Source organism: Pyxicephalus adspersus, chromosome 7 (assembly GCF_032062135.1).
Source record: "Pyxicephalus adspersus chromosome 7, UCB_Pads_2.0, whole genome shotgun sequence".
NCBI lineage: Eukaryota > Metazoa > Chordata > Amphibia > Anura > Pyxicephalidae > Pyxicephalus > Pyxicephalus adspersus.
The window spans coordinates 65,838,908-65,848,181 of NC_092864.1; positions in this window are offsets into that span (position 1 = coordinate 65,838,908).

Genomic DNA, 9,274 nt, shown 5'->3' on the forward strand with positions numbered 1-9,274 from the left:
AAGGCGATGGGATGCGTCGTATGATGGTAATTTGGTGCTTTGACATTGCCATTGTTTCCTCCCTTAGATAATCATTCAATTTAATATTTTCTAAAAGGCTTTAAATCATTTCTAAAAACCTTATTTACTTCGGGAACATTCCTCAAAAAGAATGCCACATGGTCTATGCTAATAAAAAAAAACTTTAGAACTTTAGAGGACCCTAATTGCCCAAGCCTAGTGTCATCACTTTACAAAAACCTCAGCTTTTTCACCTACCTCAAAAAAAGTAAAAACATTTTGCACAAAAGTTTACATTTTTATACACTCTATTCCTTGGGATGTCCATCTCCACAGAAAAAAATGTTCCAACTTCCTATTTAGGAAATGATACTTGTCTTCAAGCAACACATTATTTGTTTTTGCATTTTAAAATGGTAACATGGATTTATATTTTACCTTGCATAAAAGGATACACAACCCTTTTATAGAAGGTAGAAATTACCTTCTTTTGGGGGGGGGGTTTAAAACCCTTTTTTTAAAAAAAAAAAGGTAAAGCTCCTCTATTTTCCTGTCTTGATAGAATGGGAGTGCAGAGCCGTAGTGAGATTGTTACTCTTTTTTCCCCTTCTATATCACCCGATCTCATGCTTGCACAGTGCGAGATGTGCAATGGGCCCATCTCACAACTCCTTTTTGTGAACTCTTTTGTTTGACATATTTAATTTGATATATTGCATTAAAGTGCACTTTTTTAAATCTTCAATGGTTGGGATTATCAAGAAAATGATTAAATATTACCTTTGGGACAGAGAATGGTAGTGTAATTTTCTCCACCCATTGAGAAAGGCCTTCAGGTAACCCTTGACATAGACCTATTTTTTATCTTAAAAACTAATTTGAATCACACAACCTCTACTTGTCCAAAACATGACTAAAATCAAGAAATGTTCTGAAAATCCTTAGCCAGATTACTTTGGAATAAGTTTCTACTTTTTGACTTCAAAACACTCCACTGCCTATTATTATTATTATTATTATTATTAACCAATATTCATATAGCGGCAGCATATTATGCAGCACTGATTTCAACATACATTTCTGAAACAAAAACGTTCTAAATATAAAGTTTCTAAATCTACCCCCTCTGTCTTTTTTACCTGTAGTCTAATCTCGTGAACAGCTCCAAGATTTCTCTAGAACAACCATTGTTCTCAAATTCAACTGCAAACCTACAGTCCCTATCTCGTATGTAACCCGGGGACTACCCATATTACCATGTGATTACTCTGTATCACATCCATCTATTGTTACCTCTACTACCTTTTTCATGTTTCTTATTCTCCGGACAGTAAGTCAGTTTAAGCAAGAACTCCTCTTCTACTGTGTCATATATTTCACCTGAAAATGTATGAGTTACACTCTTATTAGTTAATGTATTTTGCTGTTTGATATATTGTTGTCATTTAAATATATAGGTGCCATTTAAAAATGATAAAAATTTCATACTGTTATATACGTTATCTTGAGTTTCTTTTATTCACTTTTGAGGCTGATCACATTGTACTACTAAGTGTTTAGTAAACACATTTTTCTACCATATATCGTATTAATTTAAGAAATCCAGTAGTTAATAGAGCTATTTTAAGGTTTAGTATTCTTATATACTTAGATAAACAACTTGATAATCATTTTAACTTATAGTGAATGTCATATATATTGTAATTGCAAAACTAAGCACTCAGGATGATGTATTCCAGTTGGCTCAACTGCAACTTCTTTTTCCTACCAAACTAGTGGCCAAAACATTTGTCAAAATACAGGACATGTTTTAGAAATGCTATGGGAACAGCTTTAAATTCCCAGAAGAAACAATGTTCTAATTAAACACACATTCTCAGTCATAGCAACCAATGCTGAATGTGCTTTTAAAAAGCAATAATATAAAGGAAAGACCCAGATTCATTTAAAGTAGAACTCCAGGTTAGTGCACAGTACATATAATAATACGGTAAATCTGTAAGTAAACTGTAATCCTGGCTTCCTTAGTTGCCTTAGATAACTTGGCTGTAAAACTTCACTCCCACTAAAAGTAAATTAACAGATATTTAAAAATTGTATATATTTCACTCTTCTTTGGAGTAACCCACCTGGATCATCACAATCAATAAGATACTAGTATGCCACTAAATGGTGTTTTCAATATTCTGAGAAGATATATTTTAAATGTATATTTATGGACATATTTAAGCTCATCTCAGTAAAATGTCAGCTACAGATACTGTTTTTTTTCAATAATAATTTATTGAGAAATACCAAGGAATGTACAATAATTAAAAAAGTAGACAACACTGCAATATACATCAATGTAAACAAAACATCAAAAAGTCCAAATAAAAATATTGATGAAAAGAAACATGCGGGTATTTACATTTTTCGGTTTGGTAACAACAAGGGAAATAGGAGTGGGGGTAAAGAAAGAGGGGGAGAGGGGAGTGAGACAAAAAACCCGAACAGTTCCCTTATAATATCTATAGCCATTCTAACAAAAACACATGCGTTTAATTCAGAGGTGTAAGTGGCAGGTCAGCCGGAGATTGTTGTAGTAGGCTAGTACATTCTACAGATGGGTACATTTGGATCCAGTGATACCATGTCTGGGTAATATTTGAGTTACAGGTTCTGTTTACCAAAATATTTCTATTTCAGTTCATCCAGTCCTGCGGTCACACAATGATGCCAGATGGCGTAGTCAGGATGTGACATGGTGTTTTTACACACTGGTAATTAGCATTACAACTCTTATTTCAGCCTATGATGATGCTCATTTTTTTTGTTCTCCTGCATAAGATCTAAGTTTCTGAGTTCTAAATAAACAAGTAATACAGAGTAAACCCATAGGAGCACATTAGAAGTTGTTGGCCTTCTGATTCTCTATCCTAAAGTTTCTACATAGCAGTCCAGGAGGATCATTGGTCTAACTAACTTTTCAACGTAGTTTCAAACATTCAGCCCTGTATTTTAAAACCAAGAGAACCCAGTTCCAGGATAGTAAAACAATTTTTTACCAAGGGCTTTAAAGATCGAGCTGTGTCCTACCTAACTCTCCCTAAAGCTCTTTGCTAGCTGGTAAATCTAATAGTCAACCCTTTTGACTAAATAAAAGGTGTGGAGGGCAACGTCTACAATTATGGCACTAAGAAGGCTCTGAAAATATACTAAAGTAAATTTCTGGCACCCAGCTGTGCCTACTATACATTGTGGAGGACAGATAGGAATATTTTACCTTGCCACGTGTTTGGCGTAATGGCCTGTAAGTACAATATGCTATAAATAATATTGACTATTTCATACAAATTCAGATCCCAAAGAACAACCCTAAGTCAAGATCAGGGAAAAATGAATCCCTTAAAATATATTAAAGATTAGAGACATCAATTCCGAAATGATTCAAACCCTAAAATACATCCCATGCATGATATGTGAGAATTTCCAACCAGCTATTATATTGTGATCTAAAGGAAAGGCAATTTTGTATTATCCCAACTAAAGTCACAAACAAAAGAACTTTGTAAAGTTTTCTACCTCAACACCATTACATAGCCTGTTTACCAAAAATAACCAACAGGAGCCTCCAAACTTCTGGAAATCTTTAGGACTAATGAAGCCTACACAACCATAACTTCTTTGTTAGAAGAGGGGTCACCAAGGCCCTTGAAGAACAACATGTTATCTCTGAAGTATGAAGGTGAACTTTTGCTCTTATGAACAGTTTGAGCTACAATGGAACAGGTATCATAATCAAAAATGATAGCAAAATGAATTAAGTATAATTTCAGAATATAGTGTAACACAATGGGGCACTCCTGGACTTGCTCATTTGACAATATTTTGAAACAAAAGACCTAGTCAACCTTTAAATGACTGCAGCAGAAAAAAAGTGAAGGTTTCCAAATTAGGTATCACAACTTTCTGACCTTAACATGTTTAGGCCACTTTGGGGTGACCTCAGACATGCAGATCATGCCAGGCAACCAAACAATTATTGAAACCTGTAGACTTTCTGTAAAGAAGAATGAGAAGCTTTCATACATGGAAAATATTGAACCTCATTAATCGTTATCACAAAGTACCTTAGGTCTTCATTAATTCTAAAAGCAACACAAGATACTAAGAACTAGTGATATAAAAACGTTTGAACTGGACGATTCTTTTTTCTTTTATTGCTATTGTTTGTTCAAAGCATTTCTAAATCTAAAAACAAAAATGTAATATTTTGCATCTTTTCAGTCTATAGATAGCCGTTGCATCCTGTATGCAGGGTTGTTATCAGCAGCAATTTATTGTACAACACTGTAAATTATTTTGGCTCCTAATAAAAAAAAAGGTAATAATAATGATAATATAACTTGAATAAAAAGAGAAACAAAAAAGTCAGGGCATAATTGTAATGCTTCGTAAATTCTCTATGACTGCATTGGTGAAAATACATTATCATTTATTTATCGCTTCAAATAAGCAGGCCTGAGTAAATGAGATATTGTGAAAAAACTTTGGTTCTTCTAACGTCTAATGCAAATTGTACCAGTTTTTTTTTTTTTGCCCTCCTCTGGATCAACTATGTCCATGGGGTTTTATATGTGGGATATGTTTATTTCCTTAGTGGTTGAACTTGATGGACTTATGTCTTTTTCAACCTGATCGACTATGTAACTTTGGCTGCATTTTTTACAAAAATAGTAAAATACCAAATAAAAAAAATAGTAAAAATTATCCAAATTTTTGCAATTAGAGTATAATCTATACATTACTGAAAATACCATTAACACTGAACACCCTAACCTAAGGGTGTGTTATAACTGCTCTATTCATAAAGTAAATAACTTTATTTATAGCTGTAAAGTATCCCCCAACCCTAGAAGTATACATTGACAGCTGCAAGGTCTGAGGTGAATGGTGAATGGTATCTTCTGTGTAAAATGAAGGCATATATACAATATTTTTGTGTGTAAGAAGGCTTCCAATGATCCTCATGAATAGAAGAGACAGATTAGGAGGAAACACATACAGATTTGTAAAAGATAGATTTTATGTATTTAAGGAGTATCTCCATACAGATGTTATTTTCATTATAGATCCCGTAATTAGGATCTTCATTCAGAGCAAACTGATTCCTAGTTCAGCACTTCAGTCCAGTAGCAGCACATTCAATATGTTGCACACAGCACATATCACTACAAACCATGGATATCAAGTATCAGTCATGATTGCTTCCTTATCCTCACTAAGGTATATAGCACTTGGAGCATGGAAGTGAAAATGACTAATTCAGGACTGATATAAGATCTACCAAGTCATTGACCACAGCAGCTGCCACCCAGCCCACCCCTGTATACTGTCCTTTTTAAGACATCCCACTTATATACATCGTCCCACATCGATCTTTCACCTAAATTATCTTTTTCCCTCTAGCAAAGCCACCCCCTTCTTATTGCAAAACTCTCATCAAATCATGTTCATGATTTCTTTATTCCACCCATTGAAAACTGATCTCTAATACCTCTGTTAACATTTTATTCTCCAATCTTTCACTACATCTCTGCTGAAAATTGAACATGAAGTGATGCAAAAATTGTAAGTATGTCTAGGAATAATGCCATATGTAGGTCTCATTCATTATTTTGCACCTACTACCCAAAGATATAGGAATACATTTCATTAGTTGTGTTGCAAGCCACAGAAGCATCTGTTGAACTTCACAGGAAATATAAGTAGCTTCTCGTCTTCCTTAAATTTTGCTGATACATTGACTTTGGTGCCAGAGTTTACTACATTAAACCTATGGGTCATGGGCATTGGGATAAAAAAGTAATTAGAAAACATACATGGGCAGATTTAGGAATATTTAAATGCTTACAAGTTACATACAGGTTACTGAAGATCAGTGCTTGAAACATATCTTTGCATATATTCTTACGCATAGGTTAGCAGTGAACACTTGGTTTTAAATGACATATACATACTTGCAGTATGAAACATGTCTTCAATGGCGACTATACAACAACTGGAAACTTATTTAAGTAAATGTAAACCCTAACAGAATGATCATTAGTAGAACTTTATATCAAAATAATTTACCATCAGTATGTGTTCTCACTTATTTTACACTACTTCTTGAATTTCAGTGCCACTGATCTCTTGCAGCCTCTGCAAAAGGACCACAGTTTCAAAGCAGAGACAGAAATCACAGTCATCTGTTTTACTACAAAACCTATAGCCATTAGGTTTGGGTGGGCAAAAACTAGCCAATGACAGCAGAGTTTGGCAGCAGCAATCACAGGACTAAAAGTGACATACCTTTGACAACCCTCAGATATAGGTGGATAGAAGTTGACTAGCATAATTTAAATACAATGTACAGGTAGCTTTTTTTTCTGACTAGTTACTTATATATAGAAATTCAGCTACAACCTTTTGTCTTGGATAGATGCAGATTGGTATTGAAGAAAAGCTACTAGGTGGTGCCAATCTTGGCAGGACCAGTAATTCCTACATGGATGTAAGCAGCAAAAAAAATATTCATGGCACAGAAGAGAAGTTCTGCAATACCTGGTTCCACTAGATTCAATACCAAGACTACCAAAATACAAAATCAATCTCTCCCAGGTGACATAGGGTAAAGTCCTATGTACAAAGAACCTTAGATGCTATATACCAGGGTTTCAAACTCTGGCCCACAGGACAAATCTGGCCAGCAACGTCCTTTTTTTTTAATATGAATTGCAGCTGGCCCACTGCTGCATTGAAATAGCGCCGCTACTACAACTCCCGGCATCGCTCACGTCTATAGACCAGCAGCCTCGCTTTCTATGGATGGCCCCACATTGGACTGTTTTATAGACGCAAATAATCCGAGAGGAAGTGGCTGTGCTGGGTGTTTAGGTATCCTGTATGTTGCTGATAACTAATAGGCAGTTGCTATTCTCTGCAAAGAGTGCATCCTATAATATTGACTATGTGTGATAACTGAAATAAGCTGGACCTTTGTTTTTGTTTGTGACCAATTGGAGCCATTTCTGTTTGCTGCTGTTTTAGCAATAAGGATAAATAAAACACTGATTTGTAGACCCATGAGGCATTAAAATAAGAAATTTATTAATAGTGGCCTGTTGACTCGTTAATTATTGAAACTTGGCACAGATAGTTATAGCAGATGATCCTGTGCATTTAAATTAGAAGAAAAGTTGATAAGTCTGGTTAGAAATGTTTAGCTGTTTTTCTACTGTGAAAGACGATTGAAATAATAATCTTAACCTCACATCCACAAACTCTGTTTTAGTTGTCTGAGATGATCTGTGTGTACAGCTGATACAACTATACAGCTAATTGATTATTAACAGATAATAATAACTTACTACAAATGATATGTTTGTATCCTTATTTTGCAGAGATGACTGTTTAATAGATTAGTGGTCGCCAACCTTTTTGGACCACTAAATTTAATGGCTTCGGACCATGCTGAAATGGATAACTGAATCACCATAGCACTGCAAATATTACACTATTGAAATATTTTCTATCTTTGTGATAGGGAGGGGTGTGGTTGCAACATTGTCTAAATTGAATTACAGTGTAGGAAAGGTGAAATGTTAGGCTCTTATAAAAAGAAGGAGCTTTATTTGTTAACACCTGGAGAGTAAATGCTTGCACAGCTGGGATCTTGAAGGATTTGCATTCCTTAGTTTTAAGTTACTATTAGCATTCCCATAGGACAGAACACTAATAGTTGCAGATGGCTAAAATACTTATGTTAAGAAATGCCTCTAGTAAGCAGAATTGTAGATGGTGTCAATGGAAACATTTATGTATGTAAACTAATGCTGTTGCATACAAGAATACCTCATTCACACAACTGTGAACTTGTCCTAAGTTCACATACAGATATAATAAATTGTTTAATTTAAGTACTTACTAGACTATAAGCATGTGTTATGAAATCAGAATTATTGTGTGGGTGCACGCATATATATATATATAAATATATAATATGAGGATTAGCCTCAAATGGTAGGCTGGCAATGATGTAATTCCAGGCAAGTGTCTTTATAGGCCTCTTGCACGTATTTATTAAGTGCAAAAAAACAAAACAGTCTTTCCTTGCATTTTTTTTTTTAGGTTTTTATTGAATTTTCTTTAGGTTCAATAAACCATACAATGAAAACCAAATACAACATGGAAAGTACATTGTTTTGTTGTCGTACTCTGGAATATGTAGCGTTTAACTACATAAGAAAAACACAAACATAGGTAAAGGGTAAAAAAGGAAATAGTGGTGGGAGGGTTTGGGGAGACATCTCTTGCATAGTAAAAACAAACCCAAAAACAATACATTGGATCATCACCTGTACGATTGGGTTTGGCTGCCAAACTAGGCAGCCCCATCAATACCCTTGTAGATTAGCATTTGTTGACCACTGGAACGTTAACCTTTAAATTAATCAAACCTTCCGAGGTCCTGTGCTGGTGTTGTGTTATTATAGCTCATGTTTAAAATGTACCAGGATGAGTGCTGAAAATAGGAGAGCACCTCCTCCCTTTCTGGACTTGGAAGAGTCTTGTCAATGAAGCAGAACCATGTACTCAAAAACTTCGATTTTTGTTTGTCTTCCCCTGTTTGTCTTCCAACATGTCCTGATGGAACATCATTAGGAGAGACGACCTGAACATTGAAGGATTCAATCCATTGAGTCATGATGGCTCTCCTGCCCAACAAGCACATGTCTACCTACGCTTTCTTTCCCTTCCCTAGACTTATCCCTTGCAAAGTGGACCAGTCACCAAATATACACAGTACTGGGCATATTGGGAAAGTTATCCCCACTACCCGTTTCAGAAACCTTAGTGTTTGTTCCCAAAAATTATTAATTCATGTACAGGCCCAGTAACTGTGACAAAGGGAAGTTGTGTCCTGCTTGCACTTCAGACATCCCTTGGGCTCCTCAGAGTTTCAATTTGATGCTGTGGCCCATGGCCTGTAGACTTTATGGGCCCTGTGCATAATCTTGAATTGTGTCTCCCTCCAAATTTCATTAACTGTGGTTTTTCATGCTGTGAGATAGCCATTCACGATTTCATCGATATTAAATTCTTTCTGACATTAGGTTGGAGCAAGAGAAAGGTTTGTTTCACAAACTCTGGAGACTTTTGCACACATTGGATATGGACAATGGGGATAGCGACAGCAGTCTGTAAAAATTGATTGTCTGGAGAACAGTCAGAGCAATCCTACATTGGA